The sequence below is a fragment of the Etheostoma cragini genome, chromosome 15 (genome assembly GCF_013103735.1).
Source record: "Etheostoma cragini isolate CJK2018 chromosome 15, CSU_Ecrag_1.0, whole genome shotgun sequence".
Taxonomy (NCBI): domain Eukaryota; kingdom Metazoa; phylum Chordata; class Actinopteri; order Perciformes; family Percidae; genus Etheostoma; species Etheostoma cragini.
Window position 1 is genome coordinate 591,451 of NC_048421.1, and position 10,982 is coordinate 602,432.

Sequence of the window (10,982 nt, forward strand, 5' to 3'; positions counted from 1 at the left end):
TAGATACTAACCTAGTTACTAACCTAGATACTAACCTAGTTACTAACCTAGTTACTAACCTAGCTCTGGGGAGTCATTCCCCGGAGTCCTTATGTTCTTTTCCCCCAGCACGTTTCCTCAGATCAGAGATGCTCCAAAATCATGGCAGCAGCTGTTGCCTTGGTCCCGCTACACGTTCTGCAATACCATGTTACATCTGCTACACTCTGCTACGTCCTGTTACGTCCCGCTACACGTCCTGCTACGTCCTGCTGGGCCTTGTAATGCTGCACAGTGCCCTGCTATTCCATAAACTACTACAAAGAACTGCTACAAACTACTATTTGTTGTGACTGTTATTGCCACTCTTCATTCTAACCCCAACCGGTCGTGAGACACCGACTACCAAGAGCCTGGGTCTGGGCCTGGGTCTGGGCCTGGGTCTGGGTCTGGGCCTTGGTCTGGGCCTGGGTCTGGGCCTTTCCGAGGTTTCTGCCTAAAAGGAAGTTTTTCCTCTCCACTGTGGCCCTGTTGCTTGCTCTGGAGGAAACTACTAGAACTGTTGGGTCCTTGTAAATTCTGGAGTGTGGTCTAGACCTCTATCTGTAAAGTGTAACTGCAAGGTTAAGCATGTTGGATCTGACCTACCTCTGTCAGGTGTGTCTCTCTCGTCTCTGGTGACGGCTCACAGGAAGAGCAAAGGTTTGTTCCTCTGACGATCCGTGTCCACCTGCCGGAGGAATCAACGAGCCGCGTCCTCACTGGCCGTCCAAGAGGAGACAACGTTATTTTTGATCCTGTTTGAATTGAGCCATGAACATACATGTGTTGTTTGTGAGTTTAAAAGATAATTTAGCAAGTAGAGAAACCCTCAGTTTGTTATGAAAACTGTTAAAGTATCAGACTGTGAAAGACGTCTTTAGAAAGACTCCACACTTCAAAGCGTCATGGCTGCCGTCTCTCTGAAGCCACGTGTGTTGTGGCAGGATGTTGACGTCACTCACACAGGCAAAAGATTTCTATCTCTGGGTATCAGGAAGTAAAGGGGGACCGAGACAGACTCAAAAAGGGAAGAAACATTTCTTCTCTCGTCTTAGTTACCATGGTTTTGTTGAGTTTTAAAAAGTTAATATGTCTGAAGGAGCCAGGCTAGACAATTATGCATCCCTCTGTCCCCATTTTCCCTCTCTTTTTCTCTGTCTGTAAAGAACCACAGGTCAGGTCTAGCATTTAACATATGGAAGGGGGTTTCCTGCTGCACAGCAAAAGGTGGCCTGCGGTCTGCAACCCCCTGGTGTCTGGTCTAGGCTGAAACAATACAATGTTGATTGGACTGTGTTGATGTTGGAGTTTCACATTTACACGACAAAACCCTTTGCTCTGCAACCAAAAGGAACCACCCCAAGGTGCAGGGGATAAAACAGTGGGACTTGGGACTTTTCATCACTGGCTTCATGTGACTCCATCATGGGGGAAGCGTGGATCCAGTCCGCTGTCAGCTGCAGTGTTATTATGAATGTCTGTATTGTCTTTGTCAGATTGTCTTTGTTTTATCATCTTCATCACTGCTGTTGCATTAAACCTTTTCCAAATTCTCAATTCGACACTCAGCCTCCTTTTCCTCAGAGATCCCAACGAACGCAAAGTTAGTTATACATTTCTAACAGTTTCATGAGTTTGTATTATTCTGAGAATAACACTCAACACAGCACAACAACAGATATTACAGAGCACCCCCCCCCCCACATCATATGCAATAAAAGTAAAGAAAAGATGTTTTTTATTATAAAGGTATTAATCCTTTTGGCAAAGTTTCACATTCATAAATGTACCTAAATACCTTTATTCCGTGAAGTTGTACATTATGTAAATCTGATTTTGGGCTCCAACAACAGGAAGGGCGTTAAACTGTCAACTTACGGTCCTCCTGGTCTTTGTAATGACCTTTAAGCTTCTCCTGGCTAAATTGTATTGTTTGGTTATTATGTTTGTATTTTATACTTTTATATGTCATTAATGTTGTAGCAGGATGTAACGTAAGTCTGGGTGTCAGGAAGCAAAGGGGGACCCAGACAGACTCAACGGGAACGGTATAAAAGGGAAGAAACATTTCTTCTCTCTCTTCTTACTCACTGGTTCCCTTTTTCTTTCAGTTTCATTTCAGAATCCACCAGTCAGGTGAATATTTACTGTAATTACATCTTCTAGTTTATCTTTAAAATGCTACTTTAGTTCCCTATAATTAGTCACACATTTTTTACCCAATGTTTAACCATCGTCATCAGGAAACGGTTCATATTTGTAATGTAATTTTAAAAAATGAGTTAATGTCAAGTTAGGTCATCTTCTTTTAAGGGTTACAAGATCTCACGTTTAATTCTGGACCTCTTTTTGAGCCTTGAGTCATCCTTGTACTATGCCTACGGTGACATTGATAAAAGTGCAAAGTACAGCTGAGGTTGATGACCATAGCATTAGTTTAGTAAGTATTTGGTCATAAAGCAGCAAGTTATGAACACATTTAGATTTCTGACCTGGTGCTAATTCCATGACAAAGCTTGCTAAGATATTTCCATCAGTACCAAAGTGGTGGACTGAGTGACTGACAGACCTTCAGTGTCTTCCCTAGAGCTATGCCCATAGCTAACAGACACCTAAATACACATCATGCAACATAGAGTTCTTCTGAATCAGCACACAGTATGAATACATAACTATCAATCAATCAATCAAATCAATTCTCTGACTTCTAAACGTCACTATCAGCCACACAGAATGGCTTTAATTCAGACAAAGAGCAGTCAAAATCCCTCCGATTCAAATTCATAAAAAGTTTAAGAAAACGTCATCATATTGATTCGATTGTGAACCAATCAGCTGTTAGATCAGTTTCCCAGCATGCTCTGGGTCCGCCTGGGTCTTGCAGTCGGTGAAAAGCAACCGCCCCACCTGGGTGTCAGAACAGCGGGTGCCTTGCTCTCATGAGATTATTGTAGCCTACGCGTGCATGACATCAGCAAGTTGGACACAAATCTACCCAGCATGCAATGGGTGCTGATTGCCGGTGATCTATTCTGCGCAGACCCGTCTCATCTCCAACGAGCCTATTATCAATTTTAGATCATCTGTGAATGCTGTCAGTCAAACGGCCTCCCAAATGGGGTGTCTCTTGCAAGTTTTACAATTTTTAGTGGGAGATTTCATTGATAGGAAGACTAGTTTTAGCATCTGTTCATTTTGTTGAGGGAATCGGCAGTATTATCTTTGCACCTGTTGTCAGTGTTGGGCTTGCTGTGTTTCTTAAACTGCTCATCATAGATCACCATACGCTTTACAAGAAGTTGTTTTACCAAAATCTAATTCCAAAGCACTATTTTATGGTACACTATCCAAGAATGCTTTGTTTGGACCTCTTTGTCAATTGTGGTGTATGAGATTTGAGGCAAAGCAGAATCCAATGAAAAGGAAAGCGCATGTGGCATGCAACTTCAAAAATATTGCCAAAACTCTAAACTGTTGCTTGTAAACATTGGGTTCAACAAATGTACAATTTCAAGCTTGGTGACAAAAAAAAACAAACACAATGTCAACAATGCCATTCCTGTGAACACTGGTGCTTTAAAGAAAGCTGATGTGTTACGATGCGGAACGAGGACCCAAAAGCCGAGTAGGATAAAGGTTTCAAAAAAGCTTTATTCCAACATAAACAAAGTCCACACAAACACAGGATTAAACACAAAGTCCCGAAACTCAAAGGGCAAAAATTAGGCGAAGGTCCGGGTAGGGAAAAAGGAAGGGCAAAAACAGCAACAGGAAAACTAAAAGCAGAAACTCACGGGGAAGATCAGGAAACAATCACAGGGAGGTACGCAGACAGGACAAACCGATCTGAGAACAGACAAGGGAAGCACAGACATTAAATACACAAGGTAACGAGGTGACGAGGTAACGAGGTGACGAGGTAATGAGAGGCAGGTGACAAGAGGGCAGGGAAGCAGGTGGGAAACATCAGGTAATCACAAGAACGGGAAGACACAGGAAGTAAGACTAGAGGCAAGACGAGACAGAAACCAGACTTCGAGATAAAACAGGACAGCGCCTCACTCCTAATTTCCACCGTGCAGGTCCGGATCTGTTGTGGAACGGCAGCGGCCATGACGCCTACATCAGACATCAGCTGTCAACAACGCGTCACCAACTGGGGAACTCTGTTAGCATGATCTCCCGCCTCCAATTCCCACAGGAAATTACGTGAATGATGATGTTTTCACGGGGAATTTGTTTTGTCGATGCCCAAGAACAACCAGTTAGAGTCTGGGAAGGTGACTCTCTCAAGTATTCGGAATTTGGACTGCAGTGACTATTCAAGGATTCAAGGGAACTATTCTAGCTGTCAGGATTACATATTGGTCCTTTAAATATCTTAGAATAACCAAACAGGTGCCAGCACGGACAGTTCTTGTCCTGGCCACTAGGGGCTGCTCCTCACTTGGAAAAGATGTCAAACATTCCTGTTAGGATCTCAGATCACGTCCCAAGTCCTACTGCAGTCAGAGTGTATGGCGAGCATGACGGACCTTTGCCGCCCTCTGCTGACAGAACGCTATACAGCATGCGCCAAAATCATTTCTACTGTTACCGATGCATGTCTCAATACCAAAAAACATCAACTTTTATCACAATTTTTTAACAAAAGCTTCCGCAACATCAGGCATCTTGGGCAGCAACAATCTCAAAAGGCCGCTAAATCCTGGAGGGACAATTACAGTGAAGAACTTGTTAGAATATGTATGTTGCACATTAAAATACATATTATGTTTGTAGTAGACAGGTGTACAGTAATTGCAAAATGATTAACGTGAATGAACTGAAATTCTAAATTTAACTTCTGCTCACCTTTGATCAACAGAGTGGCGTCAATCTTTGAAGAATACAGGACGACCCATAGACCGGTCACTCTTCATGGACACACAGCTGGGACCAGGTTCAGTACAGTCTGGTATCCGATGGATCCTGATGGAAATTATAGCTCACATATTTAAAAAAATTCTATCTGAGTCAAAGACTTTTGCATTTACAAAGTAAAATTCCTCGTATGTGTCCTCATACCTGGCAAATAAAGCTGATTCTGATTCTGATCTAACATGTTGAAATTTGTACTGGCAGTTTGTTTTTTGTCATACAGCTTTTACCGTTACTGTCGTTTATACCACGCATGTAGACCTGTCTCTGCACTCCCGCCCTGATCTCCTCCCCCTGGTCGTATTATCAACAATGGATGAATCAACAACTTCATAAATTAAATTAGATTCAACTTTATTGTCATTGTGCAGAGTAAAAGTACAAAGACCACGAAAATGCTGCTTGGGTCTAACCAGAAGGGCAAAATAGCAGAAAAGCGCAATGTGATTCAAAGTATAGACAGGTGGTGATAAAAACTGACATACAACAAGCAAGTGCAACAACATACAAGATAGAACGCAAGAAAGTTGACTTGACAGGTTTATAAAATGTCGGGATTACAGTCTTCAAGTTATTAGGCATTATTAAAGTCTCCTGTGATTAAGTGGTGAGCATGTGTTTTGGTTCTCGGGACGGCCACATTGTATATATCGCACTTAAGTAAATGAATAAGTAATATTGCACATGTGTGTATTTTTTGGAGTCCTTTTGTTCTGGCGAAGGCTACATTGCGGGGACCTGCATGCTTTTTCAGGACAGGTCCCCACAACGTAAAATGTTAAACATGGCATTCAGGTGATGGTTTAAGGTTCATTTTATAATCCGGGTTGGGGTTAAGGGTGCGTATCCAGAGAATGACTGGAAGTCCTGCTTAGTGAAACTTTTCTGAGAGTTTTAACTAATGTTTCAACATCACACAGTCACAGCTGGACAAATACACACTCACACTGCCATTTCTTGTTCATCTGCACCTTACTCCTCAGTATATCGGTGTATATATGTATATATTACCCGTCTGTATATAATAGTTGTGTATAATGTACATAAAATGTTAAGTAACATTTTGGTCTGCAGGAAGCGAAGTTGCTAGATGTTGCTATGTTATTGGTAATATAAGCCCATGCTCTCGCCCAAGCTATTTACCTGGCTGACAGTCACCTTTAACGGCTAAAGGTAACAACAACCGCTAAAAAGACTGTGTGATAGCGGAGCATTGTGCCCGACTGATTTCACTGAAGTTACTTTTTCTCGGCTTATTTAAAAAACTTTACAAACACAATGTGTTCTTCACTGCCTACAATCTCTCTTAGCTCTAGTAATTCTGTAAAGAGTCCTTGGGTCTCATGTAAGACACTACAAGTCAAATTTATTTTTATTATGTCACTATGAAAACCAATAAAAAGACCTTAACCCCACGGTGGTCAGCACCCAGGAACAGTCACTGTGTGTTGACTTTGACCGCTGAACAGAAGAAAACAGTCAGGTAGAAAACAAAAGATATTTCGTAAACAGACAAAATCAAAATAACTCTTTACAACTTGCAATTATTTTTTCACAGATCCTGAAACTCATGTTTGACATTCGGAGGAGTTTCGTTCAAGAACAATAGTTTCAAAACAAAGCTCAGTTTCTGACTTTACGTTTAATATTTTAGTCTCAGCCTCAGACCCTCTGTTGATCTGAATTGAAAACATTATATTATATCACAAATCTAATATCAGAGAAGCTCTCGGTACAGCTCGTATACATGGACACAGGTTTACGAAAAACCTAATGTAACATCACATTTCCTCAGCTTTATACAGTGGATGATCAGGTGTTTCTTTTTCAATTTTTTAAATGTTTATAATCAAACATATGAAATCAGACAAAAGAATTTTTAGTGTTTGAGTCTGAGACAGATCTGCTTCACAGTGCAGAGTGTGTAAGACTTTGATTTCAGCAGCTGATCTTCAATCAGGGTTTCTGTCCACTGGAGAGACTCTCAGTCCTGCAGAGGACACAGAGACACTGAGGAACCAGGTGACCAGAGCGCAAACCCAGGATAGAGAGGCTCAGTGAATGTGGTGTTGAAGGTGTGGAGGTGGATCAGTGAGTCAGAGGAGACTCTGTAGAAGGACAGAGAGCCAGCAGGACAGTCCATATACACTGCTACTCTGTTAGAGACAGGGGAGGACGGGAGGTCTGTTTTTCTGTTATTCTGCCAGACAGAGTAACCACCATCATCATAGCAGCTCAGACACCAGGACTGATCATTTGCTCCAAACACACTGTCATCACTGTCTCCTTTCCTGCTGATTCCTCTGTAACTCACTGATATATGAACCTCTCCTCTCCTCTCGACCTCCCAGTAACAGCGACCAGTCAGACCATCTCTACACAGCAGCTGAGACCAGAAGTCAAACCTCTCTGGATGATCAGGATATGACTGATCCTCTCCCACATATGTCACCGTCCTGTTGTTGTCAGACAGTTTGAGGTATCTGTATACTGTGTTTGTGTCCAGTTCCAGATCACAGACATCTGATGGAGAGAACAAGACACAATACAGCTGCAGGTTATTATCTGATGATTTGTTAACAACTTTACTGAGAATTACCCAAAGAAAATCATTTAAACTTTAATTTCACATTCATGTTCAATTACAACAACGGATTTAGTTTACGAATACATGTGATGGTGACTAACAGATGTGTAGATGGTAAATCCACCTCAACTCACTTTACATCTTTATGATATCAACTACGTCATGTTGTGTTTATAGCTTGTAGGTTTTTAAACACTGATTTATTATAAACATCCTTTATTATAAACTATTAGAAAATAGGTCATCAACTTATGTCAGAAGTACGAGTTTACAAGCAGCACAAGGCAACAACGCTATATTTTAATATCAGTCAAAAGAAACTAAGTTAACTTTCTGTTGGCTAGACTGTAAATGAAATGTATTGATTATTTCTGTTGGATCACTTTGTTCAGTTTGTTGTGTTTGTGGATTTTAGATTGATCGATGAATTGAGTTCTCACATATTTCCTTCCACGCTGACAGAAAACAGATCCTGACTGAAACTCTGGAGAAATTCATCGTACTTAAGTAACAAAATTTAAAAATCTAGTGTAACATGCAGGAAAGTTCTCATGAATCAAACTTTAAACACACTCACACTTCCTCAGACCAGGTCTCAACCACTGCAGTCCACCTTGGTCCGTCCTACAGGAAGAAACAAAGTCAGAATCAACTTCACACTCCTTCACTCAGATCCTCCATTAATCATAAACCAGAGTTCATTGGTTAGTGACAGAAACAGTGGGAGAGCTGCGGTTGTCAACATCTCATCATACCTGTATGATTTAGGAGCATTAAAGAAAACGTGCTCAGGAAGAATTATGTTGTGATCATCTGAATTGTTTTTTGAACTAGGAATAATTGAATGATAAAACAGCTTGCCATATTGAAAAACCTGAACACATCCTGATTCTCTCAGACTAAAGGACCGAGCTTCACAGCTTCTCTCTGACAACTTACAGTCTCTCTACCAAAAAGGATGAGACAATAAATTATACATGAGGCTTCAGAGGGTCATCATTTTACAAACAATCACCACATTTAATACAGTATCAAAAAAAAATCATCTAAACTTACATTTTTTAAAAGTAGTACACTAACCTGAGAGTTTCCAGTCTGCAGTGAGGACTCTTCAGTCCAGCCGACAGCTGATCCACACCTGAATCCTGCAGGTTGTTGTTACTCAGGTCCAGCTCTCTCAGACTAGAGGACTGGGAGATGAGAACTGAGGACAGAGCTTCACAGCTTCTCTCTGACAGCTTACAGCCACTCAACCTGAAGAGGAAAAGCAAAACATAAGAAAACAATAAAAAATGATTGTTGGTTTAAAAAGGGAGATATCAGATTTAACCCATAAAACCTCGGACCTATCCCCCCTTTAAACAAAAATAATTGGGGGCACACCACATTATAAATAGACCACAGAGAACAAATTTGAGATTTTCTTCGAGTACCACCTGTCGTGTCAAGGATCTGAAATGTGACACACAGTATATACAGTTCAGTTATTTAGAGTATTTTCATTATTCATTTAGAGGAGCCGGACACCGGCAAAGTCACAGGGGTGCCAAAACCCAGCAAAGTCATTGGGGTGCCGCAACCCTGTAAAGTCACTGTGTGCCAAAACTCATTAAAGTCATTGGGTCGCCCATAAGCGAACACTTAGGGAGAGTACTTGACGTAGACTCTGGGACGTCGGTCGATGTAGACCCTGGGAGGTCGGTCAACAGAGACTCTGGGAGGTCTGAAGCCGTTGAACAGCATGGGCTCTAGTCAGCTGGACAGGATTATCTCTGGGCTGAAGAGAGGATGTTGAAGAGCATGGTATTGGGAGCCATGGTGACCCTTCCTCTGTCTACGGCCTCCATGAGTCCCAGGAAATAGATCCATATATTTTAATACCCTCAAAGTAATGCTGGTGATCGGAGGGTTTACGTGACCAGGTCGCAGTGGGGCAGTCTAAAAAGAGTTCTGTAGGAACAGACAAGAACGCAGGCCAGGTGACTGACAAAAAGCTTTTGCTGAATGTCTGCTAGCCTTCTGACTTCAGGCAGGCTGGGGGGGTACTAGCTGGCAAAGAGGTAGGTTTGGAATCTGAGGAGGAGCTGGTAGTGGAATGAGGGAACCATTAGTGGAGCTCACAGTCTTGGAAAACACAATCCATTAGAAGGTGGAGGAACTGGAGAGTAAATGAAACTAATTGCCCAGGTAGGATCAGAGTCCCTTAACTGAGGTTAAATTGACACCTTCTCAAGTTCATCGGACATCTCCGTTTCCTTCGCCTCTGCTCGGTCCATGAGGGTTGGGATCATTCTGTTAAGGCTCAGAGAGTAGTTGGACAAAAATGCAGAGATGGCAAAGGATGTGGTGAGCTTGATGATTTAATGAAAACAAAAACAATTGTGAAAATATCCAAAGGTAGGCAGGCGAACACTTACAAAAGTAATAAACAGGAAAGGAGGCTCTCCAAAAACAAGACCACACAGAAATTAAAAATCCAAGGACAAAACGACAGCACAGAACACAACTGAAAACTGATACACAGAAACAACAATCCCATATAAGAAAAGGCCGCACAGAGACTAAATACTCAAGCTCAGCAGCGGGTGGATTGGGTTGAGCTGCATCCACTGTACCAGCACCGGAACGGAGGGCCAGAAGGAAAGACTTCATCTGGTCCAACTCAGCGGTCAGCAAGTCTACCTTAGCAGACAGCCCGCTAGACTTAGCTTTTTTCCTGCAAGGAGCGCCTGCTTGGATAGGGTAGGTTGGGCTGGGGTCAACTGCTCTGATGAAGACAAGTCAGAATGGCCCCCAGGAGTTCCAGCCTAGCAGCCCTCACTGTGCGGAGCAAGTAACTGCAGTTCAAACAGGGGTCCTCTGAGAGGCCTCCCTTAGATGTTGGACCGCAAGACAAGGGGGGCAGAAGTCATGGTTGTATTTGGGTTGAAAAGGAGCCATACAAACACTACAACTCTGAGTGTCCATCATTAATGGTGAAGAAACTCCACACGCACTGCGATGACTAAACCAAAAAACACACATATTGTTATTTTTAACCTGTAACTAACTAGCAAAGTAAAACAATGCACAGCACATGCTGTGAGAGGGAAGCGAGAACACTTTATTCACATGCACAATAGCTCTCAATTTCCACAAAACTCAGGACAGCGACCAACTTAGCCTGAGCAAGGGCACTCCACTACCTATGGGCCAACGTACAATGTTAAAGTAAGAGTCAACATTTTGTCCTTAGTTTATGTGCTGTGAACCAAGACATTACAATGTTGACAAGCTCCTGAGTCATCTCTCTCAGACTAGAGGACTTCTAAACCTCATTCACTTTCTTCATCTTGTTTAGTCAGTCTACTAAATAATTAACATAGAAAGCAAATAACATCTCAGAATAACTGAACACCAACCTGAGAGTTTCCAGTCTGCAGTGAGGACTCTTCAGTCCAGCAGACAGCTTCTT

The 10,982-nt window shown here is 42.1% G+C and overlaps 2 protein-coding genes across 2 annotated transcripts in view; both read right to left on the reverse strand.

Moving 5' to 3' along the window:
* Positions 1 to 4,889, reverse strand: part of LOC117958070 (protein NLRC3-like) — a 12,291-nt gene extending 7,402 nt beyond the window's left edge. The window contains exon 1 of the mRNA XM_034894321.1: positions 4,876 to 4,889. The gene's annotated coding sequence lies outside the window, so the exon portion shown is untranslated. The remainder of the gene's footprint in view (positions 1 to 4,875) is intronic.
* The window catches only part of LOC117958237, an 859,617-nt gene that overhangs the window by 519,728 nt on the left and 328,907 nt on the right, over positions 1 to 10,982 (reverse strand). The window lies entirely within an intron of this gene.